Source organism: Microtus pennsylvanicus, chromosome 5, assembly GCF_037038515.1.
Source record: "Microtus pennsylvanicus isolate mMicPen1 chromosome 5, mMicPen1.hap1, whole genome shotgun sequence".
In the NCBI taxonomy this organism is placed as follows: Eukaryota; Metazoa; Chordata; class Mammalia; order Rodentia; family Cricetidae; genus Microtus; species Microtus pennsylvanicus.
Window position 1 is genome coordinate 117,688,667 of NC_134583.1, and position 20,256 is coordinate 117,708,922.

The 20,256-nt window shown below is 44.2% G+C and overlaps 1 protein-coding gene across 9 annotated transcripts in view; it reads left to right on the forward strand.

Moving 5' to 3' along the window:
* Nucleotides 1-20,256, forward strand: part of Plce1 (phospholipase C epsilon 1) — a 293,979-nt gene that overhangs the window by 190,426 nt on the left and 83,297 nt on the right. The window lies entirely within an intron of this gene.

The window sequence follows — 20,256 nt, forward strand, 5'->3', positions numbered from 1 at the left end:
AGGGAGAAAGAAAGGAAGAGGCAATTTTGCTCAGGTATGAGGCCTCTAAGGTCAGTACATTTCTGTGTTTGAAGGAGATGAAATCGAATTATTTGTGACTTTGGCTGAGAAAGTTCCACTTTAGAGCAAGCTGCCTTTGGAGGCGTGAGATTCTTGAACTGGAGGTTTACATGGAGTCTGACTGGCTGCAAAGCTGGGATGAAACTTACGACTTGGATAAGAAGTTTGGACTAGGTAAAACCAATTCATCCCACAACCTGGTTTTGTGCATCCTCTAAACCAAAACAGTTTTTGAGAGGGACTGATTCAGAACAGAAGGGTTTGAAGGGAGAGGAAGGAAATGATACAACTACAGTATTCCTATATAGAATTCTCAAAAAAAATTCAATAAAAAACTATTTTGAGACAGGTTAAAATTATAGGAAACTAATTGTAGTGTCCATAAACAAAATATTGTAGGAATAGCAACTATGCCCACTTGTTAGTGTGTTGTTCAAACTGCAGTGGTAGAAGAGAATAGCAAAAAAAAAAAAAAAAAAGGAGGCCAACTACTGATCCAAGCCATCCAGTGGAAGATTCTGTGAGGGAGGCAGGTTTTTGTCTTTGGATAGGTATCCTTAATTCATTTCTGTCACTGTGTTAAATATCCCAACAAAAAGCAACATAGGGGAAGAAAAGGTTTTTTTCTGCTTCCAGTTCTAAGTTACCATCCGTCATAACAGAGAAGTCACACCACATGCAGAGCAGGTAGCAGAGAAAAACAAATGCGTCCATGCTGTCTGCTTGCTCACTTTCTCACTCAGCAGGCTTTCCTCGCTTCTGTACGGAGCAGGGCCAAGCCTGGGGAATGGCGCTGCCCACAGTCCGCTGGGTAACTAACAATCAAGAGAATCCCCCGCAGGCATGCCCTAACAGCTCACCCTCATCTAGCTAGTTACTAGCTGTCATAGCAGAAAGTCACCGTCTTCATAAAGCAGATGAGCACCTTGTGGGAAGGGAATGCAGGGAGGGGAGAAGGTGGAATGAGCGGGTGTCTTTGCAGACCAGGAAGGTGTTTCAGGAGGGTAGGAAAACATGCATCTGTGTAGAAGAAACAGAAGAGCTTTTTCTGTTCTTGATGAACAGATAGTATTCCCAATATCTGCTTTATTTTACAGCTCAGTTAAACATATCTGTTGTCATATCTCAGCCAGAGGGGATTTTCTAAATGTCCTTGTTTATAAATGTGCAGAAGATTTTTGCACATAGAGTCATGCTTTTGTTGGCCGAAGAGAGTGAGCACTTGCTGGTTCTCTGGCAGTCGTAACAAAAATTCTGAAGTGTATTTATACGCCGGGGCCAAGGCGCATTTCAAACTGACATTGCTCGGCTACATGCTCAGTTACGTGATGAGCCTTCCTCTTCTGCCTCCACTGGGCTTAGCAACCCTGTCAGGGCCTTTCCTCCAAAATCTGCTTCTGCACGTACCTTAGCTGACACCCTCTGGAGTCATAAACACAAAGAGACTTCCCGGCCGGGGTGCTCTGTGGATTGCTCACCAACCAACAAGGGAGGTAAGCAGTGTAAGTCTGCTGAAAATGTTGGACAAAATTAGCTTTTTAAAAGTTATTTTTTTCCTTGTATTTTGCAGTGTGATTTTTATCAGCATCTCAAAAAACAGTCACAAAAAATCTTTGCTTCTCCCTGTTTTGAGGTGTAACGGTCTTGGAGACCGAACCGCAGTCCATACGCTGGAGCTCAGTCACGGCACTTTACGTAAGAGACTCATGACCCGGTCAAAGGCGAGCAAGAGAGAAGCAGGTACTCTGCTCATAAAAACCCACACAGAAACAAATGTAATGCTTGGCGTCTAGTTTAGGTTCTCCTGTTTTGGGGTGATTATGCGACAATTGCTAACAAACAGTTCCATTCACCTGAGTTTAGCACTTATTCTTCGTCTCCAGGTAACTAAGATAACTCTGCAGCCCTAACTTTTTAGTAGGGAGACCAAGTGGCACCCATGCATGTTACCCACACTTGGAAGTTGTTGCCACAAGACACACGCCTTGCTGTCTCCCCTTCTAGGCTGTTCATGCCCTTGACACACATTAGCCTTGAGGCCTTGAATTCTATGAGACACGCCTGAGGCTTCAGAGTTCCAGAGGGTACCCCTCGCATCATGCAGGGAACATCATCTGCATTTAAATCCCGGGTTTGCACCTGTTTGCCTGTAGACCCCAGGAAGCTTCCGAGCCAGTGTGCCCATCTGTAAAGCGGCACAAGCAATGTCCATCAGTACACAGGGATTCTGCAAGGGCTTCAAAGAGAGTTTAAGGAGGTGTGTTTTGAGGTAGCTAACCCATAGTCAAGCACCCATTAAATAGCTCAAAGGAAAATAAATCTAAAAAGCAGCTCTAGATCACTTACTTTAAGAACAAAAAAATAATCCCTTGCTTCAAATACTGTCACAGTTTAAGAATCTTGATGCCTTCATCATAGAGAAGCCATCAAAGTTTCTATTATTATTTCTTTTATTTTTTTAAGATCATAATATAAGCCAGGTGGTGGTGGCACACGCCTTTAATCCTAGCACTCAGGAGGCAGAGACAAGAGGATCTCTGAAGTTCGAGGCCAGCCTGGTCTACAGAGCACATGTCAGGACAGGCTCCAAAGCTACAGAGAAACCCTGTCTCAAAAAACAAACAAACAAACAAAGATTATAGTATAATCAAACCATTTCCTCTTTCCCTTTCCTCGCTTAAAGCTGTTAAAGCATATTCCCTTTCTTGCTTTTTTTCAAATTCATGGCCTCTTTTCCCATTAATTGTTGTTATATACACACATGTATGTACACACACACACACACACATGTGTGTATAGAACTATAACGTGCTCAGTCTGTACAGTGTGGTTGGTAAGTATGTTTTCAGGGCTGACCATTGGTAGTAGATCACCAGTTGGTGTGCTTTGCTTTCCCTGGGGAAGACGACTGTTCCCGCTCTCCGCATTCCTCGTTCCCTATAGTCCTTTGTGTAGAGTTGAGGTGTAGCATCAGACTTTCCTGCGTTCACTCTAGAGTGTCTGTTAGTGCTGTCCTTGCCCAGCTCGTGTTTAGTCAGTCCTGTTGGTGAGACTTTATGGGTGTAGCTTCTGACTTTACTACTAGGAGACACACGATCTCACAGAAAAATCCCTGATCCTCTGGCTCTTAGAATCGTTCTACTCCCTCTCCCTAGAGCCTTAGGTACAGGAGTTATTTTCTAAATGTAGCCATTGGGAATGGATTCGACATCTCAGCATTTTGATTGGTTGTGGTTTTCCGTAATGGTCTCCATCTGTTGCAAAGAGAAGTTTCCTAGATGAGGGGCGAGGACCACACTTATCTGTGGGTATAAGGACAAATATTTAGACTGTAGTTAGGATTATGCTGGTTTAGTAAAGTGGTGGTTCTAAGTTCTCCTCCAATATCCATGACTTCACTAGCCCTGGGTAGTTGGCTGGGTTTCCATAGAAGCCATCAAGATTTGAGGGAAACAAGGGCCGCATGTTGAGAAATTCAACAGGCTGTTGTGGGCTCTTTGAATGATTGACAACACGCTACAAATATCAGTGTTGGATCTACTGCCTGTAGCTGGATCCATAGGATACAGAAACGAGACGGAAACCTTCTTCAACAGTCTTTCCCCATGCCTCCTTTCAAATGTTTAAAAACAAAACAAAACTCAGCAGCTTATAGCCATACTCAGTGTGGATTGGAAGTTGAAAATGTAGTTGATAACATGAATAAAAAACATCTATTGTGGAAATAATTATAAACATATGTCATCCCTCCTTGCTCTGCTCTTTCTAGCCAGGATGGTCGCCGCCTGCTCCAGAGCTGAGACTCTCTGAAGAAGGGATGGAGGGCTAGTCAGAGCAGATGACCTCGAGTGAGGCTGCTCTAGTTCTCACAGAACTGCTATGATCAATAAATATAACCCGAAATCACAATAGTGCACCACGTGAATTGTTCGAGTGAACAACAGGTATAGAGGTGCTTTCTTGAGATTATCCTGAAGTCAAAGTTATTGGCAGTTGTGAGCTGCCTGACACGGGTGCTGGGGACCAAACTCGGATTCGCTGCAAGGTCAGTCTGTGTTCTTAGCCACTGAGTCATCTCTCCAGTCCCGTATTTTGAGTTGATGCATGCTGTGTAGTGGCCACCATAGTCAATATAGAGAATACCGTCTCACTCCAAAGGTTCTCTCTGTAGCTCATCATCTCTTACCAGATTGCTGTCTTTGTCTTTTCCCCTTCCTCAGAATGTCATCAAATGCCATCCTACAGCAGGTTCTTTTCATCCTACGTGATGCTTTGGAAGTTCCTCTGTGCTATTACATGTATTGATAATTTGATAGGATTTGAGTAGTATTCCATTGTACAGATCTGCCACCGTTCATCCGTTCGTCAGTTTAAGGTCCTTATGGATTATTTCCCGCGTTTTTCTGATTAAGTCACCAGAAACGTTTTGAAACAAACAAATGCAGGCCTTCGTTTCTCTAAGGTATTATGCAGCGTCACGTAAGGTGGCTGTATCAGTTGGCATTCCAGCAGCAATGGATGATAGTTCTAGTTGCTCTCCATCCATCTATAAGCACTTTCTGATGTCACACACCTCAGGCTCCTTTTCTGTAAGTGAGACAGTTAGTGACCTTAGTATTGTTGTAAAGATAGTTAAAAAGTGAACCAGCATAGGCAGAAGTGCTTGATAAACTGTAAAGTGCTGTAACCAACCAAACACTGTAAGTGATAGTGCTCTCATAAAATGTGTTTCCCGCAAAAGCTACGGGCTGTGCTACCTTTTCCCCTACATTTTAGCAAAGTGGGTTATCCCTAATCTAAAGCAGCAAGCAGGTTTGTCTTAGAAACATTCAGGAATTTTTGTTGGCTCTTGTCTTCCAACTCTTACAGAAACATAAGTATAAATCATCAAGTGTGAATCGGTTTTGTAAAGAAAACTGAGCTTGTGTGAGGGAAGTCAGGAGGGACTGAGTCAACACAACAGACTATGCGACAGGTGTAAAGACATCAGAGCAGTCCCAATCAGGCCGTCTCCTCTGCGGCAGGTGTCTAGGCTACCTGTGCAGTGCCTATAAGAGGATGTCCAACATGGATGTCTCCATGTCGGGTGGGAAACATGGGTAAAGAAACAGAACTAAAGATTTAATTTCAACCATTTTCAAATTTGATATTTACTTTTTCCATTATAAAACTAGAAATAGAAAAAAAATCAAGTGAGCCAGAAGTTATCCCCTTCGCATTATAATGAACTCCTATTTTTGGTATATTACAGAGGTGGTGACATATAGAAATACATGTAGATCTTTTAATATTTGTATGGGTAGCCCCTTGATTGGTCATCTAAGTAGGCACAGAAACAGCTAATACTCTAGGACAATGGGCATACCTAGCCAAGTCTTGGTTCCTAATACTATTCTATAATATAAAAACCAAGGATTTTTATGGAAGACTGAATCTGGTACTGAGACACAAAGTATGCAGAATGAGCCTGGAGCCTCTGAAGTGGCAGGCAGTAAGGAATTGCTCACACCAAAACACAGTGATGGCACATGTCAAAGAGCCCCGGCAGACAGCTGAAAGGGCTCCCTGGGGCCAAAGCTGGAGCTTCTGAAGCAAATTAAGGTATTGGAAATAACTCAGAATATAAAATCAACACTTCTGAATCTATACTGACTGAATAAATGTAGAAGCAAATAGACATATTTCTTATTTTAAAAATATTCCAGATACTAATCATAAACATTCCCACATGTCTTAGTCTCTGTTCTATTGCTATGAAGAGACACCATGTCCAGGGCAATTCTTTTGAAGGAAGGTACTTAATTGTGGGCTTGCTTACAGTTTCAGTGGTTAGTCCATTGCCATCATGGTGAGGAGCATACTGGCATGCAAACAGACATGGTGCTGGAGAGGTAACTGAGAGTTCTCCATCCTGATCCATAAGCAGACAGACTGTGGATTTGGCATGACTTTTGAAACCTCAAAGCCCACCCCCAGTGACACATGTCCCCCAACAAGGCTATACCTCCTAATCCTTATAATTCTATAAAAGAGATCCACTCACTACTCACTAAGCATCCAGCTATGTGAGCCTGTGGAGGCCATTCTTATTCAAACCACCACACAGTCTATACTAGGAGGTAGAGTATAAGGCTTCCCTCCTGAAGTATGCACGCCCAATGTCTTCCTTCCAAAGGGTGCAGTACAGAACGTGGATCCCAAATAGAGGTACCTAGCAAACCTACCTCCCCCAGGTGATCAAGGTTGACTACAGTGTGCAGTATGTTGTTAGTCTGTAGCCTTGATGCTGTGTGAATGACCCTTTACCTTTGTGAGGTCTTCTGGAATCCCTTAACACCAAGCTGACGACGGGAAAAGTGTTAGACAAAGCCCTACCTAAGCACACCCTAACCAGTATCTATGTAAAACTATTTAAACACTGTCAAGGTCATTCAGACTGTGGAAGAGAAACCACCATGGTGGAGGGGGGTGAAGGGGAGCCTAAGGAGACATGAAGTTAAATGTGACATTCTAGCTGGGAGCCTGTACCAACAAGGAAGATATGAGATAGAAACTAAAAGATGAAGAGGATGGAATGTAGGCGTTGTCATGTGAACATGAAATGCCCCCCACCCCCCGTTGTCATGTGAACATGAAATGCCCCCCACCCCAGCTCCACCATAGACTCAGTCTAATGCCTGGTTCCAGCTGGTGGCTCTGTTCTAGGTGGATGTGCAGACTTTGGGAGGTGGGGCTTACCTGGAGGAAGTAGGTCCCCAGGGATACCTTTGAAGGACATACTTGGTCCCTAGTTCTCATTGTTTCCCTGTCCCTTTCTCTCTCCTGCTCTCCTCTCTTTCCTCCCCTCCCTCCCTCTCTTCTCCTCTCCTCTCTTCTTCTTTTCTTCCTTCCCACCATGTGGTGAAGAATTCCCTTTATTATACATCCCTGCCACCATAATGCTCTTCCCACATACATGGGCTAAGGAACCAGGAACTGGTTCTTCAAATTAGTAAGTCGAAAATTAACCTTTGTTCTACTGGGCATTTGGTCACAGTAGCCACCAGTACATTGCACTATTAAAACCATTTAATACAGTGGTTAGCCCTAGTGTATAAGTATATATTCATTAATTACTTATGATAATCATGTTGCAGTAAACTAAGACCTTCTTGCAAGCAGATACTGAGTGCTGGGTGCATGAGAATTTTCTTTGTCTACAAACTTAAAACTATTCTACTTAACTTATTTGGTATAATTTCAGTTTCTCTCTTTTATATTAAAACCTTAAAGAAAATTAGGCAAGAAATAAACAGGATTTTAAGTTTTTATAGGTTTCTTAGCAAGATAATGAAGTTCTGGGGTGTGTGTGTGTGTGTGTGTGTGAGAGAGAGAGAGAGAGAGAGAGAGAGAGAGAGAGAGAGAGAGAGAGGGGGGGGGGGGTCTCACTGTGTAGCCTGAGCTAGTCTGGCTTAGAACCTGTGTCTCCCTTCTGACTGCTAAGATTAAAGGCATGTACCAGCATACCAAGCCCAGTATACTTTTTCATAAACCTATCTCCTTTTCCAACATAAAGAGAAATAGAAATAACTCCAACATCTTTTTCCCCCTGAAACAGAGTTTGTCTGTGTAGCACTAGCTGTTCTGGAACTCACTCTGAAGACCTGACTGGCCTCAAACTCAGAGATCCACCTGCCTCTGCCTCCTGAGTGTTGGGATTAAAGGTTGCGCCATCACTGCCTGGCCTCCAGTAACACTTTGCCCCACTGAAAAATCCTCTCTGAGGAATTTCAGTTTTATCTTGAAATTTCTAACAAAATATATTTATTGAAAAAGCTCTTGGGCTTTGAACTTAATAAGCCTTACATGAAATATTTATTATCAGACCAATGGCCTGTTTCAAAAACAGAAAGAAATATGGAGAAGAAATTGTTTTTTTCTTTTTTTAAAAGACAGTAGATCACCATTTCAAACATCAGGCAGGAAATCAAAGGCTTGTCCTTCTTCCAGGTTAAAGACAAAATCCAGCTTGGCTATAGCCTGTTGTTTCAAATGTTCCTTAGTTTTTCCTTTCACCTTAATGAATAAGAGAAAATAACATCAACTTAAAAAGGTTGCTTAATGCAACTGTTGAACGTTTGTTTAATACAACTGTCACACGTAGAGGAGGTCTGCACAATAAATAACCTGGACCTTTTACCAACTTCATTCCTGAAGGCAAGCACCCTGCCCCTGCTAGCCAAGGTATAAGTCATACCATTAAAGCCTGTGTAACAAATCACTCAACCCTCGCTTTCGACTGAGCTTCCTGTATGGAAGGTTCTGGCAGCATGTGTTGCAATCAGATCTAGATGGGTCTGAATGAGCCAAGAGCTCCACTACCACCTTGTAGAAACGGGGGCTCACCCGTAGTTCCCTCCCTCTCACATCCTCTTGTCTAGCTTCTTCTCCTGGGTGGCCCTTGGAATCTCTACCCAGTATTCCTCTCTAGATTACTTGGCAAAGTCTATGCTCAGCTCACCATTTATACTTGGTGACAGTATGAGGAAACCTGGTCGGTATAATCAGTACAGGCACAGCAGCAGTAGGCGGTTGCCGTGGCATGCATCCACTGGCTTGTTTTATCGTAACTGTCTCATCACAGCGGCCACCTGAAACCGCACCCCCAAAGCAGCCCAATCCAAGGAGTCGAGGCTGTTCACTGCATCCATTTAGCATCTCCCCTAACTACTCTGTCCTTCGGGTTCTCTTTGTGATTCTTGCCTCCTTGGTAAAATGAAATCGATTTGGTCTATGGCAGTAGCACTAACTCGACTCATAGCCGTATCACTCCAATTAGCAGTTAGGATGCTCAGAGCTACAGCTGTGCTGTATGCTTTGCCTCCCTGTGAGGCCCTGTCGCGTGCTCCCCACCGTCCTAGCTAGAGTTTTCCTCGTATTACAGATGGACTAAGCTCAGGAACTCACCAGACATGTGTGGTAAATGGGAGAGCACTTACAGGAGTCGGGGTAGTATGCGTGCCTCCAGAGCTCCCGTACAGAGTGGCACTGCAGGCGGCTTGTGGGTCTGTCACATATTCTGCTCCCAACTGTACCGCTCCTCTCTACAACACCTTCAAGTTCCCATCAGCCATCCCGAATATTTATCTACACCAGAATTTCTTCTGGACTTTTTTTTACATATGCCATGCTTTCTATACAGCAAAACAGGAAGATACGAAAAGGAATATTTACTTCATCTTGCAGTTCTATGGAGAAATTATTAGCTTATATCCAACTCATTGTTTACAAGTGGTGTGGTAGTCTAACCAGCCTCTGTGTGCCTGCCAGTGTGGGTGGCTCTAGAGGTTGAATACATGCTAAGCATCCTTGAAATGAGACATAGACTTCTTCGGCTTACAGTCAACTAATTGTCTCTTAGTTTCTGATGAGCACATACATTTTGAGACCAAAATATAATAATCAGGAAGGCCTTGACTCCTAAAGCTGTTTCATCTGTGGCATCCTAACTATACCCACAGTTCCATGTGGATTTGCTAAGATGCTGGATCTGAGTCTCCATATGAAGAAATAAAAGACATAAGTAGGCTAGGAGTGTAGTTCAGTTGGTAGAGTGTTAGCCCATAATGCAAGCCCTGAGATTGATCCTCAAAACCTGGATGTAATGATTATTACCCCGAGCATACACAAGGTGGAGTCAGAAGGAGCAAGGTTCAAGCTTTGTCTTTGGCCAGTGTGAAATACACTCCATCTCTATTTAAAAGAAGAAGAAGAAGAAGAAGAAGAAGAAGAAGAAGAAGAAGAAGAAGAAGAAGAAGAAGAAGAAGAAGAAGAAGAAGAAGAAGAAGAAGAATAGAATAGAATAGAATAGAATAGAATAGAATAGAATAGAATAGAATAGAATAGAATAGAATAGAATAAAACAAAGATTGAGGGTGTGTCTTCCACCCTCCTGGACTCTCAGCCTCTTGTGCTCAAGGTAGTGACAGAAAGAAGAGTCTTAGGGCCTCATGTTCGGCTGCCCTTCCCAGGAAGAGGGCAGAAGACAAAACAAGTGCACTGAGTAGCACAACATGTGCAGGCGAAAGACATGTTAGTCTCTGGTTTGAAACAGTTCCAGAAAACGAGAAGGACAAGAAGCCTCAGACCCTCGCCAGTTCTCCCACCGACCAGCTGTTTTCGGCTTTAGCAAAGGGAACTTGGTTGGTCTTTATTTCCCCTTTCTGTAAATAATAAAAGGCAGCATCAAACTATTGATGTCTTATTTATGTTCCCATCTGTTTGTAAAGTGGCGGGGGTGGGGGGGAGTATTTTGAGGAAGCTTTCAAAAATCATAGGATAAGAAGTTCTAGAATTTTGCAAATAAGAAAACAGATGTAACCAAATGCAAAGTTGGTCAGAGTTATCTGAAAACCTAGTTCCTCCCATCCCCCCCCCAAAAAGATAAGATGATGGGTAAGGTTGTTTTTGCAAAAAGAAGAGGGGAGTGAAAGGGGAGAAAAAGAAAAGGAGAGAGAGAGAAAAGTGGCAAAGAAGCAGAAGCAAGCCAAGTCAGAGTCCATGACGCCTTCTATAGTTCCTGGAGATGTGTGTCCTGTGGCTCACGGCTGATGTCTTCTAGGAAAGAAGCATTTTAGGACAAATGTCCCTTGGACTGTGTCTTGTCTTGTGTCTTTGCAGAAGTTGTAGCTCAACACATGACTCTAAGTTCTCGGATGCGCTGACCCAGGCCTGCCCAGGTATGCTGCTCTCTGACTGTCTTCCTTGGCCAAGGGATGAGGCCTGGAGAATCTAAGGAATGGATGCCTGATGTGAACCTTAGAGTCTCTTCCTAGAATTCCATATGCCTGACCCAGAGTCTAGACAAGTGTGATATGCTGCAGACAGTTTAATATTGATATTTCTGGGAAGGTTTCTGGACATAGAAATGATTTAAAAGATAGATTATTAAATTTACTTTAACCAACAAATGGTTAATCTCAAAATACTTTACATTGGTATAGATTTTTGTTTATTGATATAAATTTAAGGTCAATTTTATACTATATATATGTCTACTGTTGTTAAAGGTAATATGCTTATGTGCCTCATTTAAAAATATAATGTATAGTTAAGAAATACAAATTAATAGTTATCTATAATAGTCAAACTGATAGTCATGTCAGTTAGGTTTTCTAGATATGCAAAGATATAGTTCAATTAGCTAAGTAATCTTCAAACATTTCAAAGACCTATAGAATTTGGCATTTAAAATGTTTTAAGAACTTAGACTTTTGGAGGCAGAATATAGCTAGGTAGGGAATTCAAACAAATACAGGGAGAAAGAAAGCATTGCCAGAGAAAAAAGATGTGAGGTGACAAGCCACGAGCCTCATGGTAAAATATAAACTAATAGAAATGGGTTAATTTAAACGTAAGAGATAGCCAGAAATAAGTCTGAGCCATTGGCCAAACAATTACAATGAATATTAAGCCTCTGAGTGGTTATTCGGGAACTGGCGAGCAGGAGAGCAACCTCCAGTTGCAGTCTTTTACCTGCTACAGCAGCCCAGATTTGTAGGTCACACTTCCTACCAGCTTTCCAGTTTCCTGGTCACTGTTCTCTTGAGATCAATGAACTGAATTTTTATGGTAACTCATAGTAAGGTGAGGAGAGAGGAGACTTCATTTCCTACCATATAAGATGTTATATTGCTGGATTTTTTTTCTGCAAGCTTATATTACTTTTGATGACAAAGCCAGGGATAGGGAAAGGAAAGAGAATGAGATGCAGGATCGTTGCATAGAAACACATCTGAAAAGGTCTGTGTAACACATGAAGCGCAGACCTGTCTTGTCACTTTGATGCTGTACCACAGATAATTGAATGACTAAAGAAATGGACACAGCAAGGAGGATCAGCTGGCAAGGGTCTGGTGGTAGATGCTACCTAGCCACCTCACCTGAGAAATAACCTACTGCGGTTCCTTTAAACCTCTGCTGTGCTGAGGGCAGCATTACTATACCCTTTCCAAGATGATCAGTCCCAAGTATACCTCTGGGTCCCCTCAACTGGAATTCCATTTCAGAGGTAGGCTGCCAGAGATGGCTCTTCTGCTCCAGCCTGGCTGGAAACAAGCTTTTCCTGTCTTCGTCAGCCAGCCAGCAGTTGCTGTTTGAGGGTATGCCTGGAATAGCATCCATTTGGTCAGTCAGTCATTCATCCAGAAATGCCGACCGAATGTCATGCATTGTTTTAGGCTCAGGGGATCCTGTAGTAAAAGCTAAACTAAATGCTGACCCTTGTGAAACTCACATTTTAATTAGATGGAGACACGATAAGTTGCAAAAATAACATGGACTGGGTAAGACCAGGAAGACATCGCCTGCCTGGTCAGATAAAGATTCCTATTTCCAGCTGGAAAAAGGGCCTCCACACCTGCCCTGTGTGCTGTCCGCAGCCAGTCTCATCCACCACTTTCCCAACATCACCTTAGTCTGGTCATGAGGATGTCCTGCCATCAGAACAGGGTGAGGGACCATCTGACAGAATGGAAGGCCTGTGGGCTTTGAAATTACATGAGGACAGGAAACTGAGGGGACAATGGCAGGACTTTAGGTTGGAAGAGACCAAAGAAACCTAAGAACAAAATGCAACTGCCAATGACTGCCACATCTGAGAGCTCGTGGGAAATATGGGCTCCTCTGCCTACAACTCACTCACCAAGAAGTCATAATTCTCACTTGAACCAGACCGTCAGCCACTCCTGTGCACACCTAGATCCATGAGACTAACTCGGAAGGCCTTTACCAGGACAACGTTTTCTCCCTTCTCCTTGCCTGTTGAGTTAGATCGCCAACTGTAGACTCTACAGTGTTGAGTGTGAGCTTGGGGTATTTTTTAGTCTTTCGCCAATGGTTTTTACATGCACTGCATTTTAAGCATCCCTGTTCTCCAGATGGCACTGCCGTTTGTAAAAGTATCCACAGCCATTCTTCTCAGACGTCAGAACACGGACGAGAGAGTCAAATCAATTGCCAGCACGGTTCTGGTTCTGAGCGCCAGCCAGCCTGTGACCCCAAACTAATACTGTAATGCAGGCATGGAATGTAAGTAAATATTTCTGGCTCACATTTCAGGAGTTTTCTAGAACATTTAAGTGGATTTGAAAAATACTTTTTTAAAGGATTGTTTGTTCAAATATCCTTCTCTTTCCAATCCTTCTTTGGCACCGAGTTTAATCAGATTTACACTGGTAAGTGTTCGCTGTGAGGCTGTATGTTTCTTTCCTTCCAGGGCATGTAAACTAGAACATCTGGGTTTTATCATTAAAATACTAAAACAGGTCCACTGACTTTAGGAAATTTAGGCCAGATTTTATATGCCACAGGTGTTGGGTGTATTTACTAGAAGGCTGGATCTACTTATTTGGAGTTTAAAGGTTAAAAAAACTGTACATACCCATTTTGTTTCTGCAAAGTTTTTAGCTAAACATTTACATCTTTACTACACCGCCAAGCACTTAGAAAAATAGGAGGAAAGAGAAAGACGTTTCTTAGTTAGCTTTTCATGAAAGTGTAATTTTCAGATATTCTTCATTTTATATACTTAACTCTCATCAACCTATAGCAAAAGTTTCTTTGGTTTTCCTCTTGGAACCTATAAATTTGCTTCTGGTATCTCTTGAACCTAAAAGCATTATTCTTTATTAGTTTGTTTCCCCCCTGTCTTATGAAAAATATATGTAAAATCTGAAGCCCGGGCTCAGTATAATGTAGGCATATTCCATACCCGAGTATGGAATGATGCCATCTAACAAAGAGCTCAGGAGGGTACTACATAGCCAGCAAGGGACATGTAATACGTTGTTTGAAATTCGTTGTTACAAATGTAAAGAAATACCACATGATACGTAGTGGCCTCCCCAATCCCAATGGCACAGTTAGACATCCTTGGCTATGCAGCTATTGCTAATAGTGAAGTGGGCTAAGCTTCTTGCTGTGCCTCTGCAGCTAGAAAGGGCTTCTCTGTTGTTTCCTTTAAACCTGGTGTCCTGCTCATAGCCCATCTTTAAGCTGAAGACGAGGAGAAAAGAGTAAGAAATGGTATTGCATGCTCAGTAAACACGAGAGCTGAGCCAGCACCCCGGGTTCCCTTCGGCACCTAGAGCTGAGCACCTGCCCAGACAGCAAGCCCAAACCACAACCTTCTGCTGTTTGCCTTCGGCTTGAGTAGTATTTTTTCCAATCAATAGATGCCGTCTTCTAATATTTCAGTGTTGCATTTGTTTTGGTTCCGTCTGTATCTGTCACCTACATTCTAAACACTTACCAAGAATATGTTTCTTCAAAGGGGTTGCCTGAACCAGGGATAAAACACGTCTTTACCCCTGAGGCTGATACTCCCCGTCTCTACAAGGAAACAAGGCTGGTGTTTGACTCCTACACACTTTCTTGTTGGGATGTGTATAACCCTTAACTGTCAAGCACAGCAGACAGTCCCTGCCCTGCCCTAGGGGGTCTGTCACTTTCACAGGAACTGTCAGCAAGTCCCTAATCTGTCTTGATTGACTGCGCTGAAATAAGCAAGCAGGCATCCGCTTAGCCCTTTGAGTCCTGCCTGCTGATGGCTCCAGGCTCCAGAACAAATGCCCTTCCTCTGCAGCTCTGATGCTCACGTTAGCCTGCCTAGGGCCAAGGTTTTGAGCGACTGCAGCTCTTAACCCTGAGTGTGCCCACTGAGTCCCTACTGCACCGTGGGTGGTGACAGCTGTGCCCTACCATTTTGAAGTAGATCTAACCAGAAGGTTCTCCAGAGCCTCTTCCTGCTGCCTTCCCCTGCTTATGAGAGCATGGGAGTTTTCTTCCTTTGGTCTCTCCCTTTCTCCCATGGGTAATTAGACGAACGGTGACTGCACCATTAATTCTGCCCTGTTTTCCCTGGAGCTTCCCTTCTCCATCCTCCCCCATCCTCTTCCTCCCACAGCCAATCTTGAGGGCATAGCTGGTCTTCCTCCCTGGCTGGAGCTAGAAACAGAAGTTGAAGCCACAGCAGACCTGGAGTACTGCAGACAGATCTGCTTCCATAACTGCCTCTTGCATGCTGGCAGCTCCTGAGCAGGACACCCTTGTTTGTATTGCCTTTTGTCCTAGGCTTTTCCTTGGCATTGCCACTAACTCAAGTTGGTTATCTACAGCCGATGCTGCCATTCCCAACCCCCACCCTCGTTCTTGCCATCAGATCTACCCGACATGCACCATTTCTCCCAGCAGAATGTGTCTATGTCTGAGGACCCACAGAAGGAGGGCAAATGTATCAGGGCTTCTTCGGAGATAGCAGACATTCAGCAGGTGATGCCAGTAGGATGTCCAGAGTTAGGAGGCCTGGAGTCTAGGCCCAGAACTGACATTTGCTGAGTGACCTTTGCAAGACACTTAATTCCCCTCCCCCCTGTTTGTCTATCAACCAAAGAAAATGAGCTAAATAATATATAAAGCCTTCTTAAATAGAAGCATTCTGAAGTCCTTGCTGATTAGTTGCTATATCATAGCATAAGAGCCTGGAAATAATTGCTTTGTTCTCTGGGTACTTGCCTCATAGTTGTCTTGACTATGAAACAGTAGCAACCTGTGTGCCTCAAACACCTCTTTGCATTACAAGGAAAACCTTCCTTGGTATCTTGGACTTAGAATTTTTCCAATGGCACACTGATTCTGAATTTGTGGCACCAGTCTATGGGGGAGGCCACTTGTTTGTTTCCAATTGCTCAGCCATGAAATAATCATACAGAAACTATATTATTGAAATCACTGCTTGGCCCATTAGCTCTAGCTTCCTATTGGCTAACTCTTACATCTTAATTTAACACATCTCCATTAATCTGTGCATCTCCATGAGGTTGTGGCCTACCAGCAAAGTTTCTGGCGTCTGTCTCTGGTGGGGCTACATGGCTTCTCTCTGACTCTGCCTCCTTTCTCCCAGCATTCAGTTTAGTTTTCCCTGCCTAACTGTTACCCTATAGCTCTGCTATAGGCTCAAAGCAGTTCCTTTTTTAAGCAATGATATTCACAGCAGACAGAGGGGAATCCCACATCAACAATCATAGCACACTATGTTGCCCTTCCAACCTCCTGTATCCTGGCAGGAGCCCTGGACTGTATCCACACCAGGTGCAAGGGGTAAGAGAGACTCCAGGCTCATGTTCCAAACTCTTCTGGCTGCTGGAAGAAAAAATAAAATCACATAGCCAGAGGAACAGGGGACACAGAACTAATCTTCCTTGGAGATTCATCTCCCTCATCAGCATCTTAAACACTCCAAGAAATCCTGCCAGGAAGAAAATCTTTTTTTTTAATCCCAGTGTTTCCTGGACTTATACGCCCCAGACACTTCTTTGCAAAATGTGTAACATCTGGCAGAATACGTGCCCTGGAGCGTAGTTTGCAAAACATTACGTCAGCACACTGCTGACCTATTGTTCTTCAGAACAGGATGGAATAGCACCTGCTGCTGGGCTCTTTGCTGAGGGCCCACTACCTGGAGCCCATGGCAGACTTCTAAGTCGTCAGGTCGAGTGTCTGTCCATCAAGATCTCAAAATCTAATGCTACAGAGGGACCAGCGCATGTGAACAGGCAGCAAACAGGAGATGTGAGTGCCGCATAGAGGGGAGGAGTGTGAACGCACTGGTCTGTTGTTTGGTAGTCTGAACGGATTTCTGTGCTGCCCGCTGCTACTGTGGTTGCTGTCTCTTTGCTTTGCTCCACCAGGGTATCGAATTCCACAGTCTCTCACCACACTCACTGTCTGTTTTACAGGGGCTGGAGTTGCTGGGGACCTCCACATAATTGTACCTTGTGCTAGATAGCCACAGTTCTGTTGGTTTTTACACAGAATTAGAATGTGTTTTTTCTCCCCCAAAATATGACTTCCACTTTTTTGGGTTTTTTTTTCCTTTTAAAAAATTTGCTTATATTACGTGTGTGGGTGTTTTGCCTGCATGTATGTCAGTGCACCCCATGTGTGGCTGGTACCCACGGATCTATAAGAGGGTCAGATGACCCCGGAATTGGAGTTACAAATGATTGTTAGCCACCATGCAGATGCTGGGAATCAAACCCAGGTCTTCTAGAAGAGCATGTGGTGCTCTTAATTGATGAACCGTCTCTCCGACTCCTACTCTCAATTTCTCTATAGATTATTGTGTTATTTATTCATTTGTTGCTGCTGTTGTCTGTTGATATGGGGGCTCACTGTGCTGCCAAGCTTCTAGAACTTGGGCGCTAGTGTGGCCCTCCGACTTCAGACTATTTAATAGCTGGGTCTAAAGGCATGCGCCACCACGCCCAGCAATGAGTTCCTTCTCAAAAATCAGGGAAAACGTTGAAATGGCAAGTGTCAGGTGGACGTTTGAATCCCAGCTCACCCAAGCTATAGCCATACTCCCATGCAATTAATCTTTCCAGGACCTGGGATACTGAGCAACAGTTTGTGACTTCCCATGTCTTTTCGGAGCTTCTTTTTCTAGCAAGCCTTGTCCACATGTCCCCACATTCTCAGTCAGAGCCTCAAGCTGGCCTCCTGCTCATCTGCCTCCAACCCCTCTCTGCCAGTTTTATTTAGACCGTCTATTGATGTCCCCTTTTGTGTGAGAGAGAGAGGTGGAGGAGAGGGAGAGGAAGAGAGCTCAGTTCCAGCTGCACCCTGAGAATTACTAATACGGTAGCTACCAAACACCCAGGAGTGAATCTGGGGGCTGGGGAGAGAAGGGAGAGAGTGTATAGTATATGTGCTTGTTTCTGCATATGTTCATTCATGGAGGCCAGACTTCGAAGTCCAGTGTCTTTTCTTGATCACGCTCTACCTTTAAAAGCAAACAAACAAATACCCACATTTGCTTATTTACATGTGTATGTGTGTGTGCTCATGTGCCAAGACACTCATGTAGAGGTCAGAGGACAACTTGTGGGTGTCAGTCCTCTCCTAACATGTCGGTCTCAGGGATCAAACTTGAGCTGTCAGGCTTGGCAGCAAGTGCCCCTACCCACTGGGCCACCTGGCCAGCTCTCCAACTTTATTATTTGAGACAGGGTCTCTCACTGAACCTGCAGCCCGTCAATTAGGCTAGGCTGGCTGGCCAATGAACTACAAGGGATCTGCCTATCCCTGCGCCTCCCCACCCCATCGCTGGTATTACAGACACGCACCCTGGACCCCTGGCTTTTTACATGAGTTCTGTGGATCCGAACTCAGATCCTCATGCTTGAGTGACAGGCACGTCACCCACGGAGCCGTCTACTCAGCCGGATTGGCAGGCTTTTTATGAAGGTTTTTCCTGTCCTCCTCCTGCCTCCCTTTTCTTCCTCTTTCCAGGACTCTTTAAGAGACATGTAGAATGGTTCCTCTGAAGGCTCCTATGCTTGGGAAGTCTCTCTTTGTCAAGCAGAGGAACGAAGCTGCCGTGTTTCCGTAAGGTCCATAGTGTGGCGAGGAAGCTGCTCATTGTTTTTAATTCTCAATACTGGCTGGCATTTATTGAGATGTACTTGGCGCTGTGCACTGGAACCTTTGCATGCATCATCCCTTTTATTAGTCACCATACCCATTAAAATAGAGGCTGTTTGATTATGCCTAGTTTATAGGTGAAGAAATTGAATCTCGGGGTAATTAGAAAACTTGCTCCAAGTCACAAAAATAATGAGAGACAGAGCCAAGAAATGAGCATTCCTGCTTTTGACTCAAAGTCCTGCGTTCTTGGCCATCTGGTTCACTCTTCTATCTCTCTGCCCATAGAAAGAGAAGCAAAGAAGCCGACGTGTGCTTCATCACATATGATCCCCCATTGAGTCCTGTGCCCAGATCACCCTACGTACATGTACTGCACACATTGACTGGTCTTGGTGGTCTATGGCAGCTCCCCATGTCTAGAAGGGCTGGGAGAACATCTGGGGAACATCTGCCAACACATGCAAACTGTTTGTTCCTTCCCCTCCCCGCTTTCTGACTGCTTGGTCGAGGATTAGCCCCCACCACACTGCTCAACATCTGCGTAGCAGGGTGAAAGTTTGCATTTCATACCAAGTGACATACAGACTTTCTGGACTCTCTTTGGCTTACGTGCGGCAGGTGTTTCCCTGCATGGGGGCTTCCGAGGTTCACGGCATACCTCCAAAGCTCCTGGTCCTTCTCAGTAATCCTGGCAGGCAAACTTCACTCATTCCCTTAGCCCAGGAATTCTGGCCTCTGGCCAATGGTTTCTGCAATCAAGAAACTCAGCTAGGGAACCTCTGAATGGGTCCAAGGCATTCCAGGAAGAAAGAGAGAGAGAGAGAAGTCTTTAATTACCTTTATTCTTCAGTACTAAAGTGTCTCAGGAAAACAGAATCTTCTAGCATGAACCAAATTATCCACCAGCCTTTTATGTCCTGACTTCCTGTATTATTTCCCCAATACCAGCCTTCTGGGTAAAGAGCAAGCTGACAGATGATTGTGATGAGTCACCATCAGGTCTGGGGTCAAGGACCTTGCCTCACTTTGAGCACCACAACCACCAGTACACTGGCCTGCCTTGGTCCATGTATTGTCTTCTGAGAAGGGCAGAACTAACATGGAGTCCGCTGTTGTATTTCACGCATAACACAAAATGAGATGCTTGTGAGCTTGTGCCAGACCTGTGCTGGGAGACGTGAGCAAAGTAATCCTGCTTCTCCCATGAGGGATAATGGTCACTCTGCAGGGTAGTAAATGCAGCAGTAAGTTATTTTAGCACAGAGGGACTCTTCGCTCTCTGAGAGTTTAGGGTAGGCTTGCTAAAGTAGATGCTACAGGAAACCTACTGGATGGAAGGATGGAGGTAAAGGAGTCAGGACAGGAGATAAGATGGGTCTGAGAAGGCTCTGAGCCCTCCTGAAACATATGTCCAGTTCACTCTTACATATTCTTAAAGAGAGATGCATATTTGAGTCTGACTGTAGACGGTAGGCAAGACCAAGCAGCGTGAAGAGCGGTACCCATGGAGAGGATGAAGCAAAGAGATTCAAGATGAGTACCGCTTAAACATTAGAGTTCCAGAACCTACTCATGCCAGCAGAGTCCAGGGTGGGAAGCTCTTGGGGCAGGCGTGGATCCTACCTCTGCCTGTTGCCAGCTCTGTGAGGGAACCTCGCTGTGTTTCAGTGTTTTATAAGCCAAGAGAGAGATGGCAGACCCAGCACAAGGACTTCGAGTCATCTCGCGGGA